Source organism: Pinus tabuliformis, chromosome 1_2 (assembly GCF_031772625.1).
Source record: "Pinus tabuliformis cultivar Carrire ecotype Pingquan chromosome 1_2, CPIR1, whole genome shotgun sequence".
Classification (NCBI taxonomy): Eukaryota; Viridiplantae; Streptophyta; class Pinopsida; order Pinales; family Pinaceae; genus Pinus; species Pinus tabuliformis.
This window is the reverse complement of record NC_142298.1, coordinates 879,917,793-879,941,434: the sequence shown is the minus strand read 5'-3', so window position 1 is coordinate 879,941,434 and position 23,642 is coordinate 879,917,793.

The window sequence follows — 23,642 nt, the reverse complement described above, 5'->3', positions numbered from 1 at the left end:
AATAGTTAGATTTATCTAGAAATAGTGTTTTATCTCATTCTACTAAATATTTTTATGAGCTATTTATAGATCATTCTTATCTTGAGTTAGATTCATCATGATATGATCTTTGTCACTTGTTGTAACATAGTTGTACATGTTGTATCATAGTATGATCACGTAACGTAGATCTTGTAATATATTATAGTTCTAATTTCTAAATGTAATCTATAAATTAGAATTGTTTTGTATATTGCATTTATACATTCAATGTCCTTCTCTTAAATAAGTTTAGTTTGATAAATTTGTACTAAATTATTTTATAGTTTAGTTAACAGTAGGATTCTAGTTTTATTATTTAATCATAACTTAGCATAGGATAATATGGCATAACATTAGTTTAGATTAGATTTAGATTCTATCGAGATTAAAACCTTTGTAAGAAGAAAGGATCCAAGGCTAATGGAGCCTTTAAACCTGTCGATGAAAATTATAACAAATGGCTTGAGTTGTTAAACATCCTTAGTATGGGCCATTCCTCCCTTGTTGACTTATGTGTATAACTACCTTGTCAACAGGTCTCCACCATCACTCCCTCTCAACAAGGGATGATTTCCTTTCTCCCTTTCAACCAGTGATACATAACCACAAGCCTCAACCTATCTCATTCATCATCTACTTGATCTTTTGTGGAGATGTAGTTGTAGCTACAGGGATTTCTATCTCACATCACGTCATAACAAGATTTTATTGGGACTAGACATTTTTCAATCTTCATGTAGCTCTATCATGGCATCAAGTAGTTTTTCAAACATATTATGGAACCAAACTTCTTCATTGTTGATCAGAAAAGACTTCGTATATTCTTTCTTTGTGATAGGGTTCTACCTTCATGCACTTTTTCAAGAAATTATATCATCTTCAAGTGATCATCTTTAGTATTTTCTCAACAATTGTCTCTGTCAAACTAGTCAAATAGAGCCAATTATAGCTCCCTCTTTCCAATCGAGCTCATTGTATCATCAAGTGATCAAAAGTCCATTTCATTACTTCTTATATCATTTTGTTGCCTTTCCTTCCTCTATAATGTACACGCATTCATATATTATTCCTAGAATTCGTGTCATATCCCAACAATTATTATATTTTCCAAATAAATCAGAGTGACTTCTACTCAAGATGTAGAATCTTTCATATCAATTTTTTTGTTAGCTCCCTCTAAGTTCAACAATACTTCCATTATGTACAAGTTTTGTCAATAATGTGTTCCAAGATCAAATCAATCAGTTGTTGATAAAATGATATAAGAACTATTCTTCTTTTTGTGAAAGGCTTTTATCATTGGTCTATCATATTTTATTTTAATCATCAACTCCTCTAGATTCTCTACCAAACTTCAAGTAGTATTGTAATAGATTAGGATCTAACAACTTCCTCTTTCTAGTAGAGGCAAGTAAACTTCTTCCCTTTTAGATTTTTCTTTCTTTCTTCCATCTAAATGATTTCCTTTGATGCATACTCTCTTTTTATCTTTGAGCATTGCTACGTTCTTCTAAATCTTCCATATGTTAGTTAAGCTTAGATATATCTTGTTATGAAACCAGCTCACAAAAAGATAGAAAATATAGATGAACTTAAAAATCAACCTCTTCGAGGGGGAAACCTCCTTTACATTACACAAATGACAAGACCTCCTTTCTATATATAGGTGTCTAAGGGGTCCCAATACAACCAGAGCCTATCTAACAACAATATTGTATGGGCACAACAATAACAATAGTGGGCTTCTAAGGGGCCTAATAATAACAACATGGGGACTATATGGGCACAATAATACAATAAGGGGGTTTCAGTAATAGCAATAAGGGGTTACACTAGTAATGTAGGGACCTAACATGCCCCTCTCCTTTAAAATTGTTTTCCTCAACGTTTGAGAAGCTCTGCATGCTTCTGTATAAAATTATCATCCTCTGATATGGAATCTTAAGTGAGTAAGTTCTTCAACTTGATGAGATAATGTAAAATTGATCAATTTCGTAGCTGTCGATTTATTTTTTTTGTGACTGTTTCTAATTCCAATATGATTTTTCCTTCCTTGTCAAGTTCTCACAATATTGTTTGAAGTGGGATCTTCTCATCTATAACCTTCTTTAAGAATGAAACATGAAAAATGGGTGCACTCGGGAAGACACGGGAAGCTCCAATTTGTATGCCATAGTACCAATATTTTGTAATACCTTGCATAGACCATAATACTTTCGTGATAATTTATTATACTTATTAGCTTGCCTAAGGGACATTTGTCTGTATGGTTGTAGTTGTAGAAATACCCAGTCACCTACATCAAAACTTCTTTCACTGTGATGTTGATATGTCGATTGTTTCATTCTATTTGACGCCAAAGTGAGGTTATCCTTTAAGAGTTTGAGAACTTGTTGTTGATGCTCGATGTGATCTTCCACTTCTTGAACCTTATAATTTTCTTTTAAATATGATGTGATGGACAGTGGATGACATCCATAAAGTGCCATAAATGGGGTCATTTTTGCTGTAGTATGGAAGGAAGTGTTATACCACCATTCAGCTAGAGGCAACCACTTGCCCCATTTTGTCTGTTTATCAGATAGAAAGCAATGAATATATATTTCCAAACATTTTTTCACTATCTTAGTTTTCCCATCTGATTGAGGATGATAAGATGAGATACAAGCTAACTGAGTACCCATTCCACCTCTTGTACTCCAAAGAAACATTTGGAGATTTTTTCATATAATTGTTTCTCCTCCAATAGTTTGAGAACCCTGTTAACATGTTCAACATGATCCCTCCAAGACTTGTTGTAGAGTAGTATATCATCAAAAAGTACTAACACTACACAAATTTTCTAAGGAAGGGTTTGAAAATGGAATTCATCAAACTTTGAAATGTAGAAGGTGCATTGGTAAGGCCAAAAGGCATGACCAAAAATTGATAATGAACCTCATGAGTTCTAAATGTTGTTTTTGGAATGTCTTCAGTCTTCATTATGATTTCATGATATCCTAAACAAAGATCCAACTTGGTAAAGTAAATTGCTCCATGTAATTCATCCGATAATGCATCAATGAGAGGAATGGGAAATTTATCTTTAACAGTAATCTTGTTGAGCTCCCTATAATCTGGACACATGTGCCATGATCCATCCTTCTTGTGTACCAATACCACTGGAGCAAAGAAATAACTTTGACGAGGTTGAATTATACCAACCTCTAGCATTTTTGCAACCATACGTTAAATTTCACTCTTTTGGGCATATGGATATCTGTGAGGCCTCATGTTTGGGAGAAAACTTCCTGGAATCAAATGAATAGCATGATCATGATCATGAATAGGTGTGAGGCCTTTGGGAGTCTCAAATACCCTTGAATGATTGTCCAAAACGTTTTAGATATCTAGAGAAATAGATGATTTCGATGTGGGAACCTCTAGTGAATATAATTATGAAATTATGACCCATTGTTATTTTTTTAGAAGCTTTCTCATGTTGTTAGAGATGCTTATATTTCCCCATTTCTTTGTGATAACCCTTAATTCAACTTCCTTTCCTCCCCAATTTTTTTAAGAAAAGTTCTTGAAAATTAAAAGCTATCATACCCAAAGATTGTAGCCATTGGACTCCTAGTAAAAAATTTGCACCACCCATTAGAATGGAAAGCATTAGACTATTCAACACATATTCTCCCATGGATAGCTTGATATTACGGCAATCTCCAAAGAAATTTATGGTTCGTCCATTTGAAACAATTACTTGACACTCTGGTGTTGGATATAGGAAGCAATTCAATTCCTTGGCTATCATAGAATGAATAAAATTATGGGTACTACCCGAATCAATCAACACTATTACCTTTTTCTTCTTGATATGCCCTTCTATCTTCTGAGTTCGAGGAGTGGTAACTCTTGTCAATGCATTACAAGATATGTTTAGATTCATTTCTTCCTTCTCTGAGATTGGTTCCTGGTGTATATCTTCATCTTTTGACATTTATTTTTCCTTTTCTTGCTCCTCTTCCCCATCAATGTAAATTGATTTCTTCTCAACATACTTATGACCTTTAGTGTATTTTCTATCCAAATTGTAATAAAGCCCTTTTGCTATTTTTTCTTCCAATTATTTTTGTGTCAATCTTGTAGGTTGTGAAAGGCTAGGAGAAACACAGTTCCATCTTCATAGTTATGAGTGGTAGGATTCCTTGTTGCCATACTTATTCTTTCAATTTTTCTTACCAACCTGTATGCCTTCTCCAATGAATCAAGTTCCAAAACGTGAACCTCATGTTGGATGTTAACATTTAAAGTCCCTATGAAGAATTCAATCCTATGCTTCCCTGGAATATCTTTTACCCTTATATTCAATTTTTGGAATTTCTCAATGTGCTCTGCCATTGAACCCTTTTGTTTGAGATTTATCAATTGGCTAAAGAAGGTGTTTCTCTTTGTATCCTCATAATGTGTTATCATTTCCTCCATGGAAATTGACCAGGTGACGAGATGTTTATGAGAACAAATCCTTCTATACCATACAGACTAATTCGGTTCTAAATATAAAGATGCAATACATACCTTTTGTGTGTTTTTCACATTATGTAGATCAAAATTCTTCTCCATTTGTAGTATCCATGTTACGGGATCCTTGCCATCAAAGATCCTCATATATATCTTTGGAATATGTTGGGTCTTCAATCCAATGTTAGATTATATAAAATCATGATTAACATTACCTTCTTTCTCATCATGAGTTTTCTCTACTAGCTTTCCGCCATTAGGAGGGTTTTCTTGTAGCAGCTTTTTCCCACCTTCCTTCAAACCTTCCATGTCTTTCTTCAAATATTCCACGACTTTATTCTGTTGGAAATAATACTGAGAGGGGGGGTTGAATCAGTATTATCAAATTCTTTTCAATTTATACAGGGATTTACAGATCTGACTATTGAAACTTGCATATACCTTCCAGAATTATAATTTAATTTATTCTTCAGATGTTGATCATTAATCTGTGTGTCAGAACCATTATCCTGCATTCAATACGCAGATAAGCTTTACAAGATATTTGTATTATTTTATTGTTTAAAGACAAATATGTTTTAACATATAAATGTAATGAACAACAGTTCTGTTTTATGTTAGAAGAATGATAGAGAGTCTTTTCTGTAACGCACAGTAGTGCTAAACCAGAGTCTTTCTTGTAACGCACAACAATGCTGAAACTGTAATTTTCTGAGATAGCAAAAATTGGTTTGTGGAACTGAAGCGTTCCTGTTGTAATCCCTTTGTCAAGAGGAAGATGCTTTTCAGCATAGACTGGTGAATCCCTCTGTCAAGAGGAAGATGCTTTTCAGCATAGACTGATGAATTCCTCTTTCAAGAGGAAGATGCTTTTCAGCATAGACTAGTGAATCCCTCTCTGAAGAGGAAGATGCTTTTCAGCATAGACTGGTGCATCCCTCTCTCAAGACGAAGATGCTTTTCGGCAAGACTAGTGAACCCCTCTATCAAGAGGAAGATGCTCTTCAGCATAAATTGGTGAATCCCTTTGTTAAGAGGAAGATGTTTTGTAATAGCAATTGTGAAAATCCCTCTTGAAGAGGAAGACGAATTTGTATTAGTTGGTTTATTGTTTATAAATAGAAGTTTTATTTGTGCGTCGTTGTTACACCGTAACCAGAAAATAGTCTTGACGTCAAAACAGAGTGTTGCTGATACACGAGTTTCAGCGTTGCTGAAACACCGTTGCTGATACACTGCAAATGACAACTGACGAAACTGCGTTGCTGAAACACCAGTTTCAACGTTGCTGAAACACCGTATTCTGCAAACGATTTTTATTTCCGCTGTGTTAAAACAGAGTATTATTCTGTTTCTCAGTTTTGTTTGGAATTATCAGAAATTCCCAACATGGTACCAGAGCTACTCTAGGCTCTTTGAAGACATCAAAGATGCTGAAGGAAGGTTTCTTGCTGTAGCAACTTCTCCAGCAAAGTGAAGACTCAATCAAGAAAGATCCAAGGTTTTTCTCAAGCTAGTTTTCTGTGTTACTATTGAAGATAGTCAGTTATTTTAATACACAGTCAAGTATTTCTGAAGAGTGCAAGAATAGCTAACACCAGCACTAGCATGGGTATTTTTAATACTCAGCTCCCACTACTTAATGGGAAAAATTATGACTATTGGGCAATAGTTATGAGAGCTTTGCTTTTCTCATAATATTTGTGGGAATTTGTTGAACATGGTTTTGAAGAAACAACAAATGAAAATGAGTTTAATAGCTTAACTCAGGCAGAGAAAGAGCTTTTGAAGAACTATAAGAAGGAGGATGCTAAGGCCCTCTACTTCTTGTATCGATCACTGGATGAGAGTGTGTTTCCAAGGATAGAAGTAGCCAAGACATCTAGAGAAGCATGGCAAACTCTCAAGACAGCCTATCAAGTCATGGAGAAAGTGAAGACAGTAAAACCTCAGTTCATTGAGGAGGAAGCTTGTGATGAAAGCTTAGAGAAGATAGTGGATGTGAAGACAATTGTGTCTCACGAAGAAGAAGAGGAAGGGACAACAGAAAATAATCCTTCCTTGGTGGCTCCTCCTCCACCACAGCAAGTACAAAAAACCACACCACAAGCTGGAATTCGAAAAACCTTGAGAAGTCAAGGAAGTGCTTCTCCAAGCACACCACAGGAATCAGAAATACCCTCAAGTTCGGATGGAACTCCAAGAACACCAAGAAGACCAAGATTCAGAAATCTGAATGAGATTTATGAACAAGGAGAGGTAAGTAACAATACCAGTCTGAATTCATTATTCACTTTATATTGTCATGTTGATGACCCAGTTCTTTTTGAAGATGTTGTAAATGAAGATAAATGGATTGAAGAAATGAATGAAGAATTTGGTGCAATTGAGAAGAGTAAAACATGGGAGTTAGTGGACCTCCCTGAAGGCAAAGATGCCATTGGAGTTAAGTGGGTCTATAAGACCAAAAGCAATGTTGAAGGCAAGATTGACAGGCATAAAACAAGACTTGTTGTGAAACGCTACAAGCAGCAACAAGGCAAAGACTATGATGAAAACTTTGCACCAGTAGCAAGGATGGAAATAGTCAGAACAGTGTTGTCTAGTGCAACACAACACAAATGGAAGATTTATCAGATGGATGTTAAATCTCCATTCCTGAATGGAGTGTTAAAACAAGAGGTTTATGTTGAGCAACCTCCAGGCTATGAAGTTGAAGGCCAAGAGAATAAATTCTGCAAATTGAAGAAGGCTCTTTATGGGTTGAAGCAAGCTCCAAGAGCATGGTACAACAGAATAGATGCTTATCTGATTGAGAATGGGTTTGATAAGTGTGATGGTGAACCCACACTCCACATAAAGGAGAATGACAGTAAGATTCTTATTGTTGCTTTATATGTAGATGATTTGATTTTTACTAGCAATGATGCTTCTCTCATTGCTGATTTTAAAGTAGCCATGAAAAGTGAATTTGAAATGACTGACTTGGGCTTCTTAAGATATTTTCTTGGAATTGAAGTAGACCAAAGTGAAAATGGTGTTTTCATTTCTCAAGTTAAATATGTAGAAGCAGTGTTGAAAAGATTTAACATGCAGAATAGCAAGGTAGTTGTGACTCCAACTGTAATGGGGTTGAAATTGACCAAAGAAGACAACAACAAGGATTTTGATCCAAAACTGTACAAGAGCATAGTTGGCAGCCTTATGTACTTGACTGCAACTAGGCCGGACATTATGCATGCTATGAGTTTAATCTCCAGATTTATGGAAAGACCGAAAGAGACTCATTGGCAGGAAGCCAAGAGGATTCTAAGTGTTGATGATAGGAAAAGCACATCGGGATATGTGTTTCATATGGGATCGGGAGCCATCTCATGGGCTTCCAAGAAGCAACCAGTTTGGTCTTTGTCAATAGCAGAGGCAAAGTATGTGGCAGCAACAACAGCAGCATGCCAGGCAGTGTGGCTGAGAAGAGTTCTTAGAGATTTGTGTCATGAACAAGAAAAGGGCACAATCATTTACTGTGACAATAGCTCAGCAATAGCATTGTCTAAAAACTATGCTTTTCATAAAAGGACAAAGCACATAGACACCAAATTTCACTTCATACGTGAATTGGTTAACAATGGTGAGATTGTTTTGTAGCACTGCAGAACAGAGGATCAGTTCGCTGACATCTTGACAAAACCATTGGGAAAGAAAAGTTTTGGTCATTTCAGGAAATGCCTGGGTATGCAGAAAAACCCAACAGTTGAAATTAAGGGGGAGTGTTGGAACTTAATTCCAACTGCAACATAAACAGCTAGACAGAAATCTTATTTGCTGTAGATATTCCAGACTGTTGGATGCCTCAAAGTCGTGCTTGATATTTTCCACATTAATGTGCATTAAATTTTCAGCATTAAGTTCCCTTGCAACAACAAACTTCATTTCTTTAAAAGGCATCACCGCTTGCTGCATTCAATACACAGTGAAGCTTTACAAGATATTTGTATTATTTTATTGTCTAAAGACAAATATGTTTTAACATATAAATGTAATGAACAACAATTTTGTTTTATGTTAGAAGAATGATAGAGAGTTTTTTCTGTAACGCACAGTAGTGCTGAAACAGAGTCCTTCTTGTAACGCACAACAATGCTGAAACTGTAATTTTCTGAGATAGCAAAAATTGGTTTGTGGAACTGAACCGTTCTTGTTGTAATCCCTCTGTCAAGAGGAAGATGCTTTTCAGCATAGACTGGTGAATCCCTCTATCAAGAGGAAGATGCTTTTCAGCATAGACTGATGAATCCCTCTCTCAAGAGGAAGATGCTTTTCAGCATAGACTGGTGAATCCCTCTCTGAAGAGGAAGATGCTTTTCAGCATAGACTGGTGCATCCCTATCTCAAGTCGAAGATTCTTTTCAGCAAGACTAGTGAACCCCTCTGTCAAGAGGAAGATGCTCTTCAGCGTAAATTGGTGAATCCCTCTGTTAAGAGGAAGATGTTTTGTAATAGCAATTGTGAAAATCCCTCTTGAAGAGGAAGATGAATTTGTATTAGTTGGTTTATTGTTTATAAATAGAAGTTTTATTTGCGCGTCGCTGTTACACCGTAACCAGAAAATAGTCTTGACGTCAAAACAGAGTGTTGCTGATACACGAGTTTCAGCATTGCTGAAACACCATTGCTGATAGACTGCAAACAACAACTTAGGAAATTGCATTGCTGAAACACCAGTTTCAGCGTTGTTGAAACACCATATTCCGCAAACGATTTTTATTTCCGCTGTGTTAAAACAGAGTATTGTTCTGTTTCTCAGTTTTGTTTGGAATTATTAGAAATTCCCAACATGGTATCAGAGCTAGTCTAGGCTCTTTGAAGACATCAAAGATGCTGAAGGAAGGTTTCTTGTTGTAGCAACTTCTCCAGCAAAGTGAAGACTCAGTCAAGAAAGATCCAAGGTTTTTCTCAAGCTAGTTTTCTGTGTTACTATTGAAGACAGTCAGTTATTTTAATACACAGTCAAGTATTTCTGAAGAGTGCAGGAATGGATAACACCAGCACTAGCATGGGTATTTTTAATACTCAGCTCCCACTACTTAATGGGAAAAATTATGACTATTGGGCAATAGTTATGAGAGCTTTTATTTTCTCAGAAGATTTATGGGAATTTGTTGAACATGGTTTTGAAGAAACAACAAATGAAAATGAGTTTAATAGCTTAACTCAGGGAGAGAAAGAGCTTTTGAAGAACTATAAGGAGGAGGATGCTAAGGCCCTCTACTTCTTGTATTGATCACTGGATGAGAGTGTGTTTCCAAGGATAGCAGTAGCCAAGACATCCAGAGAAGCATGGCAAACTCTCAAGACAGCCTATCAAGTCATGGAGAAAGTGAAGACAGTAAAACCTCAGTTCATTGAGGAGGAAGCTTGTGATGAAATCTTAGAAAAGATAGTGGATGTGAAGACAATTGTGTCTCACGAAGAAGAAGAGGAAGGGACAACAGAAAATAATCCTTCCTTGGTGGCTCCTCCTCCACCACAGCAAGTACAAAAAACCACACCACAAGCTGGAATTCGAAAAACCTTGAGAAGTCAAGGAAGTTCTTCTCCAAGCACACCACAGGGATCAGAAATACCCTCGAGTTCGGATGGAACTCCAAGAACACAAGAAGACCAAGATTGAGAAATCTGAATGAGATTTATGAACAAGGAGAGGTAAGTAACAATACCAGTCTGAATTCATTATTCGCTTTATATTGTCATGTTGATGATCCAGTTCTTTTTGAAGATGTTGTAAATGAAGATAAATGGATTGAAGCAATGAATGAAGAATTTGGTGCAATTGGGAAGAGTAAAGCACGGGAGTTAGTGGACCTCCCTGAAGGTAAAGATGCCATCGGAGTTAAGTGGGTCTATAAGACCAAAAGCAATGTTGAAGGCAAGATTGACAGGCATAAAGCAAGACTTGTTGTGAAACGCTACAAGCAGCAACAAGGCAAAGACTATGATGAAAACTTTGCACCAGTAGCAAGGATGGAAATAGTCAGAACAGTGTTGTCTATTGCCACACAACACAAATGGAAGATTTATCAGATGGATGTTAAATCTGCATTCCTGAATGGAGTGTTAAAACAAGAGGTTTATGTTGAGCAACCTCCAGGCTATGAAGTTGAAGGCCAAGAGCATAAATTCTGCAAACTGAAGAAGGCTCTTTATGGGTTGAAGCAAGTTCCAAGAGCATGGTACAACAGAATAGATGCTTATCTGATTGAGAATGGGTTTGATAAGTGTGATGGTGAACCCACACTCCACATAAAGGAGAATGACAGTAAGATTCTCATTGTTGTTTTATATGTAGATGATTTGATTTTTACTAGCAATGATGCTTCTCTCATTCCTGATTTTAAAGTAGCCATGAAAAGTGAATTTGAAATGACTGACTTGGGCTTCTTAAGATATTTTCTTGGAATTGAAGTAGACCAAAGTGAAAATGGTGTTTTCATTTCTCAAGTTAAATATGTAGAAGCAGTGTTGAAGCGATTTAACATGCAGAATAGCAAGGCAGCTGTGACTCTGACTATAATGGGGTTGAAATTGACCAAAGAAGACAGCAGCAAGGATTTTGATCCAAAACTGTACAAGAGCATAGTTCGCAGCCTTATGTACTTGACTGCAACTAGGCCGGACATTATGCATGCTATTAGTTTAATCTCCAGATTTATGGAAAGACCGAAAGAGACTATTTGGCAGGAATCCAAGAGGATTCTAAGTGTTGATGATAGGAAAAGCACATCGGGATATGTGTTTCATATGGGATCGGGAGCCATCTCATGGGCATCCAAGAAGCAACCAGTTGTGTCTTTGTCAATAGCAGAGGCAAAGTATGTGGCAACAATAGCAGCAGCATGCCAGGCAGTGTGGCTGAGAAGAATTCTTAGAGATTTGTGTCATGAACAAGAAAAGGGCCCAATCATTTACCGTGACAATCGCTCAGCAATAGCATTGTCTAAAAACTATGCTTTTCATAAAAGGACAAAGCACGTAGACACCAAATTTCACTTCATACGTGAATTGGTTAACAATGGTGAGATTGTTTTGTAGCACTGCAGAACAGAGGATCAGTTCGCTGACATCTTGACAAAACCATTGGGAAATAAAAGTTTTGGTCATTTCAGGAAATGCCTGGGTATGCAGAAAAACCCAACAGTTGAAATTAAGGGGGAGTGTTGGAATTTAATTCCAACTGCAACATAAACAGCTGGACAGAAATCTGATTTGTTGTAGATATTCCAGACTGTTGGATGCCTCAAAGTCATGCTTGATATTTTCCACATTAATGTGCATTAAATTTTCAGCATTAAATTCCCCTGCAACAACAAACTTCATTTCTTTAAAAGGCATCACCGCTTGCTGCATTCAATACGCAGATAAGCTTTACAAGATATTTGTATTATTTTATTGTTTAAAGACAAATATGTTTTAACATATAAATGTAATGAACAACAGTTTTGTTTTATGTTAGAAGAATGATAGAGAGTCTTTTCTGTAATGCACAATAGTGCTGAAATAGAGTCTTTCTTGTAACGCACAACAATGCTGAAACTGTAATTTTCTGAGATAGCAAAAATTGGTTTGTGGAACTGAAGCGTTCCTGTTGTAATCCCTCTGTCAAGAGGAAGATGCTTTTCAGCATAGACTGGTGAATCCGTCTGTCAAGAGGAAGATGCTTTTCAGCATAGACTGATGAATCCCTCTCTCAAGAGGAAGATGCTTTTCAGCATAGACTGGTGAATCCCTCTCTGAAGAGGAAGATGCTTTTCAGCATAGACTGGTGCATCCCTCTCTCAAGACGAAGATGCTTTTCAGCAAGACTAGTGAACCCCTCTGTCAAGAGGAAGATGCTCTTCAGCGTAAATTGGTGAATCCCTCTGTTAAGAGGAAGATGTTTTGTAATAGCAATTGTGAAAATCCCTCTTGAAGAGGAAGACGAATTTGTATTAGTTGGTTTATTGTTTTTAAATAGAAGTTTTATTTGCGCGTCGCTATTACACTGTAACCAGAAAATAGTCTTGACGTCAAAATAGAGTGTTGCTGATACACGAGTTTCAGCGTTGCTGAAACACCATTGCTGATACACTGCAGACGACAACTAAGGAAACTGCGTTGCTGAAACACCAGTTTCACCGTTGCTGAAACACCGTATTCCGCAAACGATTTTTATTTCCGCTATGTTAAAACAGAGTATTGTTCTATTTCTCAGTTTTGTTTGGAATTATCAGAAATTCCCAACATGGTATCAGAGCTAGTCTAGGCTCTTTGAAGACATCAAAGATGCTGAAGGAAGGTTTCTTGCTGTAGCAACTTCTCCAGCAAAGTGAAGACTCAGTCAAGAAAGATCCAAGGTTTTTCTCAAGCTATTTTTCTGTGTTACTATTGAAGACAGTCAGTTATTTTAATACACAGTCAAGTATTTCTGAAGAGTGCAAGAATGGATAACACCAGCACTAGCATGGGTAATTTTAATACTCAACTCCCACTACTTAATGGGAAAAATTATGACTATTGGGCAATAGTTATGAGAGCTTTGCTTTTCTTAGAAGATTTATGGGAATTTGTTGAACATGGTTTTGAAGAAACAGCAAATGAAAATGAGTTTAATAGCTTAACTCAGGCAGAGAAAGGGCTTTTGAAGAACTATAAGGAGGAGGATGCTAAGGCCCTCTACTTCTTGTATCGATCACTGGATGAGAGTGTGTTTCCAAGGATAGCAGTAGCCAAGACATCTATAGAAGCATGGCGAACTCTCAGGACAGCCTATCAAGTCATGGAGAAAGTGAAGACAGTAAAACCTCAGTTCATTGAGGAGGAAGCTTGTGATGAAAGCTTAGAGAAGATAGTGGATGTGAAGACAATTGTGTCTCACGAAGAGGAAGAGGAAGGAACAACAGAAAATAATCCTTCCTTGGTGGCTCCTCCTCCACCACAGCAAGTACAAAAAACCACACCACAAGCTGGAATTCGAAAAACCTTGAGAAGTCAAGGAAGTGCTTCTCCAAACACACCACAGGGATCAGAAATACCCTCAAGTTCGGATGGAACTCCAAGAATACCAAGAAGACCAAGATTCAGAAATCTGAATGAGATTTATGAACAAGGAGAGGTAAGTAACAATACCAGTCTGAATTCATTATTCGCTTTATATTGTCATGTTGATGACCCAGTTCTTTTTGAAGATGTTGTAAATGAAGATAAATGGATTGAAGCAATGAATGAAGAATTTGGTGCAATTGAGAAGATTAAAACATGGGAGTTAGTGGACCTTCCTGAAGGCAAAGATGCCATTGGAGTTAAGTGGGTCTATAAGACCAAAAGCAATGTTGAAGGCAAGATTGACAGGCATAAAGCAAGACTTGTTGTGAAAGGCTACAAGCAACAACAAAGCAAAGACTATGATGAAAACTTTGCACCAGTAGTAAGGATGGAAATAGTCAGAACAATGTTGTCTATTGCAACACAACACAAATGGAAGATTTATCAGATGGATGTTAAATCTGCATTCCTGAATGGAGTGTTAAAACAAGAGGTTTATGTTGAGCAACCTCCAGGCTATGAAGTTGAAGGCCAAGAGCATAAATTCTGCAACTGAAGAAGGCTCTTTATGGGTTGAAGCAAGCTCCAATAGCATGGTACAACAGAATAGATGCTTATCTGATTGAGAATGGGTTTGATAAGTGTGATGGTGAACCCACACTCTACATAAAGGAGAATGACGGTAAGATTCTTATTGCTATTTTATATGTAGATGATTTGATTTTTACTAGCAATGATGCTTCTCTCATTGTTGATTTTAAAGTAGCCATGAAAAGTGAATTTGAAATGACTGACTTGGGCTTCTTAAGATATTTTCTTGGAATTGAAGTAGACCAAAGTGAAAATGGTGTTTTCATTTCTCAAGTTAAAGATGTAGAAGCAGTGTTGAAGAGATTTAACATCCAGAATAGCAAGGCAGCTGTGACTCCAACTGTAATGGGGTTGAAATTGACCAAAGAAGACAGCAGCAAGGATTTTGATCCAAAACTGTACAAGAGCATAGTTGGCAGCCTTATGTACTTGACGGCAACTAGGCCGAACTTTATGCATGCTATGAGTTTAATCTCCAGATTTATGGAAAGACCGAAAGAAACTCATTGGCAGGAAGCCAAGAGGATTCTAAGTGTTGATGATTGGAAAAGCACATCGAGATATGTGTTTCATATGGGATTGGGAGCCATCTCATGGGCTTCCAAGAAGCAACCAGTTGTGTCTTTGTCAATAGCAGAGGCAAAGTATGTGGCAGCAACAGCAGCAGCATGCCAAGCAGTGTGGCTGAGAAGAGTTCTTAGAGATTTGTGTCATGAACAAGAAAGGGGCACAATCATTTACTGTGACAATAGCTCAGCAATAGCATTGTCTAAAAACTATGCTTTTCATAAAAGGAGAAAGCACATAGACACCAAATTTCACTTCATACGTGAATTGGTTAACAATGGTGAGAGTGTTTTGCAGCACTGCAGAACAGAGGATCAGTTCGTTGACATCTTGACAAAACCATTCAGAAAGAAAAGTTTTGATCATTTCAGGAAATGCCTGGGTATGTAGTAAAACCCAATAGTTTAAATTAAGGGTGAGTGTCGTAATTTAATTCCAACTGTAACATAAACAGCTGGATAGAAATCTGATTTTCTGTAGATATTCCAGACTGTTGGATGCCTCAAAGTCGTGCATTAAATTTTCAGCATTAAATTCCCTTGCAACAATTGAATTCATTTCTTCAAAAGGCGTCACCGGTTGCTGCATTCAATACGCAGATAAGCTTTACAAGATATTTGTATTATTTTATTGTTTAAAGGCAAATATGTTTTAACGTATAAATGTAATGAACAACAGTTCTGTTTTATGTTAGAAGAATGATAGAGAGTCTTTTCTGTAACGCACAGCAGTGCTGAAACAGAGTCTTTCTTGTAACGCACAACAATGCTGAAACTATAATTTTCTGAGATAGCAGAAATTGGTTTGTGGAACTGAAGCGTTCCTGTTGTAATCCCTCTGTCAAGAGGAAGACGCTTTTCAGAATAGACTGGTGAAAACCTCTTTCAAGAGGAAGATGCTTTTCAGCATAGACTGATGAATCCCTCTCTCAAGAGGAAGATGCTTTTCAGCATAGACTGATGAATCCTCTCTCAAGAGGAAGATACTTTTCAGCATAGACTAGTGAATCCCTCTGTCAAGAGGAAGATGATTTTTAGCATAGAGTAGTGAACCCCTCTGTCAAGAGGAAGATGCTCTTTAGCATAAATTGGTCAATCCCTCTGTTAAGAGGAAGATGTTTTGTAATAGCAATTGTGAAAATCCCTCTTGAAGAGGAAGATGAATTTGTATCAATTGGTTTACTGTTTATAAATAGAATTTTTATTTGTGCATTTCTGTTACACCATAACCAGAAAATAGTCTTGACGTCAAAACAGAGTGTTGCTGATACACGAGTTTCAGCGTTGCTGAAACACCGTTGCTGATACACTGCAAACAACAACTGACGAAACTGCGTTGCTGAAACACCAGTTTCAGTTTTGCTGAAACACTGTATTCCGCAAACAATTTTTATTTCCGCTATGTTAAAAGAAAGTATTGTTCTATTTTTCATTTTTGTTTGGAATTATCAAAAATTCCCAACAAAATTCAAGCAACAATCCCCAATAGTGAGAGACAAAAGGCCCGAAACCATGATATATTTTTTTAAGAATTGCCCCGAACTGTGTTGAAATTTGATTGTTTTAGTGATTAGTTAAAATAACTGTGTTTTAATTTATCCATAAGCCCAAGTTGAAACAAAGTATTTGCACTTTAATAGAATTTAGTGATTAAATCTTTATATAGAGATGCATTTTTCATAAATAAATAAAGTTATATATATATATATATATATATATACTTTATTTTTGAATTTTGAACTCAACGTCATTTTAAAAATTAAATAATTATTATAATATTATAATAATCATAATCTCCAGTTTTCTTGACCAATGTTATATTTAATATATTTTAATTATCTTTTTTATAAAAATATAAATAAATAAATATCAAAATCTCTCTCACATATACATATATATTTTCAAGAATTTCAATGTAAAGTGGGCTATAACTAAAATCAAGTATTTATTTTAAATATATATATGCATGATAATACCCTTTCAACCATAAATTACATAATTTTGAACTTCTAAATTATTTTTGGGTCATTCTATAAACAATGGTGATTCTAGCTTTGAATGTTTCATAATTAGTGAAAATAAAGTTTTCAAATTTTAGTTTAATTATCAAGATGTTTTGGGTGGATTTTTAGTTGTTTAGTTATCACTTTCTTTGTTGAGATAATTAATCTCATTGTCTGTTCGGTTTCATAGTTGATGTTTCATAGCTTGTTTTTGTTTACTTGAGTTTAATTGAATTTTGTTGGAACTTTCTTTAGTCATTTATTGTTGTTTTTCCTTGTCTTCTAGGTAATTTTATTTAACTGATTTTGAATGATGAAAAGAGTTGTTTACTTCATTCAAGTTTTGTGTTCATTCTTTATCTATTTTTCCCTATTTACATTTTTTGTCATGGTATTAGAACACTTTATTGCATAATACTCGATGGAGAACATCATTTCAATTTGTTTTTATGCTCACAAAAAAATAGCAGAAGTTGTGAAGAGCTCAAGGATGAGAGGTGAAGAGAAAGTACGACAACCACAAACCTTCACACTTTTGAAGAGAAGAAACTGCTAGAAACTTATGGAACTATGGAATTTTGGAGAATGTCACAACTGTTGGAAGAATCACCGCACCTCTATAGAATCCGTAATTTCCACCCTTGGGATCCTAGTTACTGGTTTGTAATGTTGACCAACACCTGCGGGTTTTGGTGTAATGGAAAACCTCCACATGGTATTAGAGCTTGGACCCAGGTTTGATTCCCCCAAGTTGCATTTGAGGGGGGGTGTTTGAAGAATCACCGCACCCCTATAGAATCCGTAATTTCCACCCTGGGGATTCTAGTTACTGGTTTGTAACGTTTACAAACACCTTCAGGTTTTGGTGTAACAGAAAGCCTCGATAGCAACCTGTTAGTGCATACAGTGTAGGAGATGGTGCACCCAATTTGTGTCAGGAGGTGCGACACCCAGAACACCCATGTGAGTTTTTTAAGAGGGAGTAATTTTTTTAAAGGTACCATAAGTCGTTTTTATTTGGTCAAAGGCTTCACTCAATTTTGAAGTTTTTTATTGTCTTATAAAACTACAACGTTCAAAAACGGTTTCGTTTCATGAAATATTTGGCTCTTCTTGGTAAATAAAAAGGTTGCATATTATTATTTTTAGTGCCTTCATTCAAAAGGCCTTATTTAAAGACAAGCACTTTAAAGGAAAGCAAAAGGTTTTCAAAAGTTTTTATTTAAAAAGGGAGTTTTTTTTTTTTTAAAGGAAAACATAGCGTGTTCCTTGTCCTTGTATTTTGAAATTTCTCAAAAAATTTAAATCAAGAAAATTGTTTTACTTAAGGAGCTTTGCAAAGAATTTTGTAAATAAGGGAACAAACTTCCACAAAGATGTTTTCTTCTAGCGCTTTGCCACAAAGCCTAACTTTACTTGGAAAAAATTATGAGTTATGGTCTTTACACATGAAGACATTTTTACAAGCCCAGGATTGTTGGGACACCTTGTCAAACGATTATGTAGATCCAACCCAAGAAGCATTAGCAACCATGAAAAATAATCATAGGAATGTCATTGCAGAACTATGAAATAAAGAACACAACCAAATGTTGGATACAAAACTCATTCCATTTCTCTATCTTTGAAAAGATAATTGACATCAATAACAAAAGAATCTTAGGATATTTTGAAAGTTTTGTATCAAGGTAATGCTATAGTCAAGACTGCTAAATTGCATACATTGAGAGCTCAGTTTGAAACCCAGAAGATGACTGAAATAGAGAATGTTGATCAGTTCATCACTAGAGTCATGGGCATCGTCAATCAAATCAAACTTATTGGTGAAACCATTACAAATCAGAAGATAGTTGAAAAATTACCTCAAATTATGCCCAAGAAATATGACATTATTGTAACAACCATTCTGGAATCCAAATATTTTACAATTTTCTTAGTAGAAGAGTTGACCAAATCACTTCTAGTGCATGAAATAAGACTTAACCAAGCAAAAGATTCCATGGAACAATCTTTCAAAGCATAACTCTCTCTTGGTAGAGTCAGAGGATATACAAGCAACAACAAGTGAGGCAAATACCGAGGGAGAGGCAAATCAGAACATCGTCATGCAACAAAGCAGTTGATACCTGAACAAAACTAAAAAAAAGAAGCACAACATGGAGAAAATATAATGTCCAATGTTATTAGTACAATAAATTTGTGAATACAAAAACAAACAATCAAATCAACAAAGAGGCAGTGTCCACCTCCCCAACAATGAAGGAGAATCCTCTAAAATAATGTTTCTTTCTTGCCATCTTTTTGAACAAACTCATAGAAACGACCTTTGGTTGTTGGATTGTGGCTACAATGATCATATGACATGACACAAATCTACATTCTTGCATTGATGCTTTCATAACATCTGAAATTACTCTTGGAGACCATTCCCGTATTAAAGTTAAAGGGAAATGTATTGTCCATATCTTCACCAAACAAAATCAACAAAAATATATATCTCATGTTTATTATGATCCACATCTGAAGTATAATATCATTAGTGTAGCTCAATTAATGGAACATGGTTACGATGTAATATTCTAATGGGAAACGTGTTATATCTATGATAAACCTCCCAGTATAAGATTGATAGCAAATGTTGAAAAAACCAACAATAGGATGTTTCCTTTGAATCTTAGAAGTTGAAAACTTTCACCGTATTTTGTACACAATGTGTCAAGGATAGATGAGTCACAATTATGGCATTCAAGGTATGGGCATATTCCCTAAAGAGTCTAATTTTGCTTCAACAAAATTATATGGTCATTGGACTCCCTATTCTGAATGAAAAATATTGTAACTCTTAAATCTTTATTCTAGAAAAGCATAAAAGAGATAACTCTCCGACATCTTCTAGTAGAGAGAAAGAGTCTTTAGAGCTAGTCCATAAAGGCATATGTGGCCCGATGCCAACATAGTACATCGGTGGTAGCCTTTATTTTCTAACCTTCATTGATGATTAAATAAAGAAGACATTTTTTTATTTTCTCAAAAATGAATCTGATACTTTTTTCAAGATTCGGAGAGTTCAAAGAATAAGAAGAAAGGAAGAGTGGAAATCCTTTAAAAGTTCTCATGTCCGACAAAGGAGGAAAATATAGTTCCAATGACTTCAAAGCTTTTGTCAACACCAAGGAATAATCAATCAGAACAAAAGAAGATATACTCCACAACAAAATGGAGTAGCAATAAGGAAAAACCATTCAATCATGAATATAGCTAGATGTATGCTTCATATGAGAAAGTTGTCCAATGACAATTGGGTTGAAGTAGTTTCCTCTGCATTATATGTTCTCAACAAATCTACGATAACCAATGTCCAAGATGTAGTACGCCAAGTAGAATGGGATGGTAAGAATGTGAATATATCTCATTTTAGAATTTTTCAATATGTAGCATTTTGCACACATTTCTGATCAGCCAAGAAAGAAGCTTGATGATAGGATTGAAATATGTATTTTTGTAGGTTACAATGAACATTCAAAGGCCAATAGACTTTACAATCCAGTCACCAAAAAGTTTTTTTTAAGAAAAGATTTTAAATTTTTTGAAAATAAATCCTGGTCTTATCAAATTCATGAATTTTTAAATCAACCTGTCCATCCACCATAGCTTCCAAGATTGCAGGTTCAGGAAGAGCCATACTACTCTGAAAATGGTACATCTTCTAGAAGTGAATCTAGTATTGATTCATCATCTTCAGAAGACAATTTGAAAAATATAAGCATCAGAGAAATTTATGAGCAAGAGCATGAGTTTGATCAACGTAACATGTTGGCCTATCTTTCATCTCAAACAACCCATTTCAAAGAGGCAGAAAAATAAAAACATTGGATTGATGCAATGAATCAAAAAAAATTTGCCATAGAGAAGAACTAGACTTGGGAATTGTTTGATATCCCAAGAGACAAAAACAAAATTGGTTTAAAGTGGGTATACAAGACCAATTTGAATGAAAAAAGAGAAATTGAGAAACATAAGGCAACAATGGTTGGGAAAGGATTCTCACAAAAATTATGTGTTGACTATGGTGAAACCTTTTCTTGAGTAGCAAGGTTATATATTGTGAGAACTATTATGGCCACATCTATTCAACAGAAATGGAAAGTTTTTCAGCTGGATATAAAATATGGTTTCTTAAATATTATCTTCCAATAACAAGTTTATGTGTAGCGACCTCTTAATTTTGAAGTTCTAGGATAGGGGCATAAGGTGTACACATTGAATAAATCCTTATATGGCTTGAAATAAGCTCCCTAAACTTGCTACAATTGCATCGACACTTATCTCATCAAAAGTGGTTTTTGCAAAAGTACCCATGAGCCAAATCTATAGAGAAAAACGTATAAACATAAAATTCTGACATTTTTCCTTTATTTTGATGATCTCCTTTATACAGGAAATAGGATGTCAAATAATTCAAAACAAAAATGCAAACAAAGTTTGATATTAATGATCTAGGGCTCATGGACTACTTCTTACACATAGAAATTTAGCAATTTAATAATGCTATTTTTGTTTGTCGACAAAAACATGCCACAAACACCCTCCAAAAGTTCAAAATGAAAAGTTGAAAACCATTTGATTCTCTAATTTCGTCAAGAACCAGGCCGAGAAAACTAGATGTAACACTACCAATTGATATTACATTGTACAAAAGTCTAGTTGGTAGTATCTTATATCTCACTACAACTAGAACTTACTCTGATGTTTGAAACCAATCTTGTTTCCAGGTTTATGAAATCACCCAAAATTTCCTATTGGAAGGTTGAAAATTTGATCTTAAGATATGTTGCAAGGACCTTGGACTATGTCTTTTTCTACACACGTTCTGAAGATTACTCACTATCAAGTTACATAAATAGTGATTATGGAAGAATTTTAGATGATAACAAAAGCACCTCAGGGTATGCTTCTCACCTTGGAACCTATCTGATCTCATGGACATACAAGAAACAATCCATCATTTCAATATCTTTTGCTATAACGCACCCCGTTGGCCTACCCTAGAATAATAGCAAATTAGGCTTCCAATTCTAAAAATATTTTTTTTTTACAACCAAGACCTAAACATTTCGTGATCTCTTAATGGTTCATGCAATCTCATAATATCGAATATTTTATGCTTTATTAATCTAGAATGGGAACCCTTAGATTCATATAGGCAACTTATATATCAGAACCGTCATTGAGTGTGAAGGAATAATCATGGCATGCAACTTATATAATCTTCTAGTTGATCCACAACCACATTAATCGAGTATTATCTTACGTTTACTATGGCCAACATTTTCCATCCATCATTAATATAATTAAGCGTAATCAAGGTGTTCTGACCAGCCCTTGGTTCAACATACATAATTAACTAATTAAACTAGCCCTATTGGAAGCAATTCCTTTACTATGCAATTAGAAGCATGATCCCCTAAGTGTCCCACATGCATGAGAGTTACCACTTGATGTTAGCTGAAACAAATATATTAACACTATTATATGACCATTTTAAAATAATGACTTCAAGGAGACATTACGGAAATCATTAACATCAACACACTATAGTTATAATTTTCCAACTCCTTAAGCATGGTCAAAGGAATACTCACATGTATTTCAAGCCCACAATAGATTCACTCATTTCATAATAAATCATTAACATAGTTAATCTATTTATGGATAATTGTCACTTGCCAGTTTCTACAATGAATGAGTCCTAGAACTGTTACCAACTCAGCATGCTTCTACAACTAACTTCACACTGGAATGCAACCTGCATAAGAAATCTATCATTCCATAATAGAGATAAATTCAACCATAATTATATCTATGCTAATTGATTTTAATCTCATAACAAGTAAGGATTAACACAAAACACATACTATGCAAGCGAATTTTCTGAGATTAGAGGGAAAGATAATTAAATCTATTAATACATAACCATATACTATGCATCAAGAATTCCCATGGCGAAGAAAACTTAAGAACTATTCTCATAAACAAACTGGGACTATAACACACACACACACACACACAGAGATTAAGAATCATCATACACACATTACACACATGTGACACCAACTAAACTATCACATGGAGGGAGGAGAAACACCACCCAGCCATGAATCACGTCTGATTTCCCTCGAGCCGAAGGTCTTTCCAAGGATTAATTGTCCTCAATTGATCAATGCACTAGGTATTTAATACCTCTTTCATGATTTAGTTACCATTACCAGCATCCCGTTTTTATGGATTTTCCGTTTGCCTAGGACTTTCTTCGAAAATCTTTTATTTATCTCCCACAAGGATTTTCCACATAAAAGCTTGCCTTTATCTCCTGCAAAGCTTTTATGTTCGCTGGATCTTTATCTCCCATCCATCCGATGGATATCCAATCCATCGAATCTTATTTAGAATCACATCTAGAAGCTTTATCATGAAAGATTCATTTCTATCCCATTCCTCATGGGATTTGGGAAGAATCTCCTCTCTCTTGGTGCTCCACCCTCTAAGTGATTTATTTTATTACTTTATTTAATAACACATTTGCTTTTCATTTTACATATCACCTAGCTTTCCTCATCTTATGTTTAGAATAGCTTAACCCACAATGGAGGGTACCATGCCTAGCTTTAACTCAATTAAGGTTTGTAAACATTTATCAGACAAGGGAGTATCTCACACCTATCTTTAACTTAGCTTAGGTTTACAATAATTTAGTACACAAGGGAGGGGTGTTATATGCTCCCCCCCTTAAATTTTACACTGTTCTTGGTGTATCACTGCATCATGTCCTCATTCACAGGTACCTGGGTTCTTAATCAATAGCTCATATGGCTATGCTATC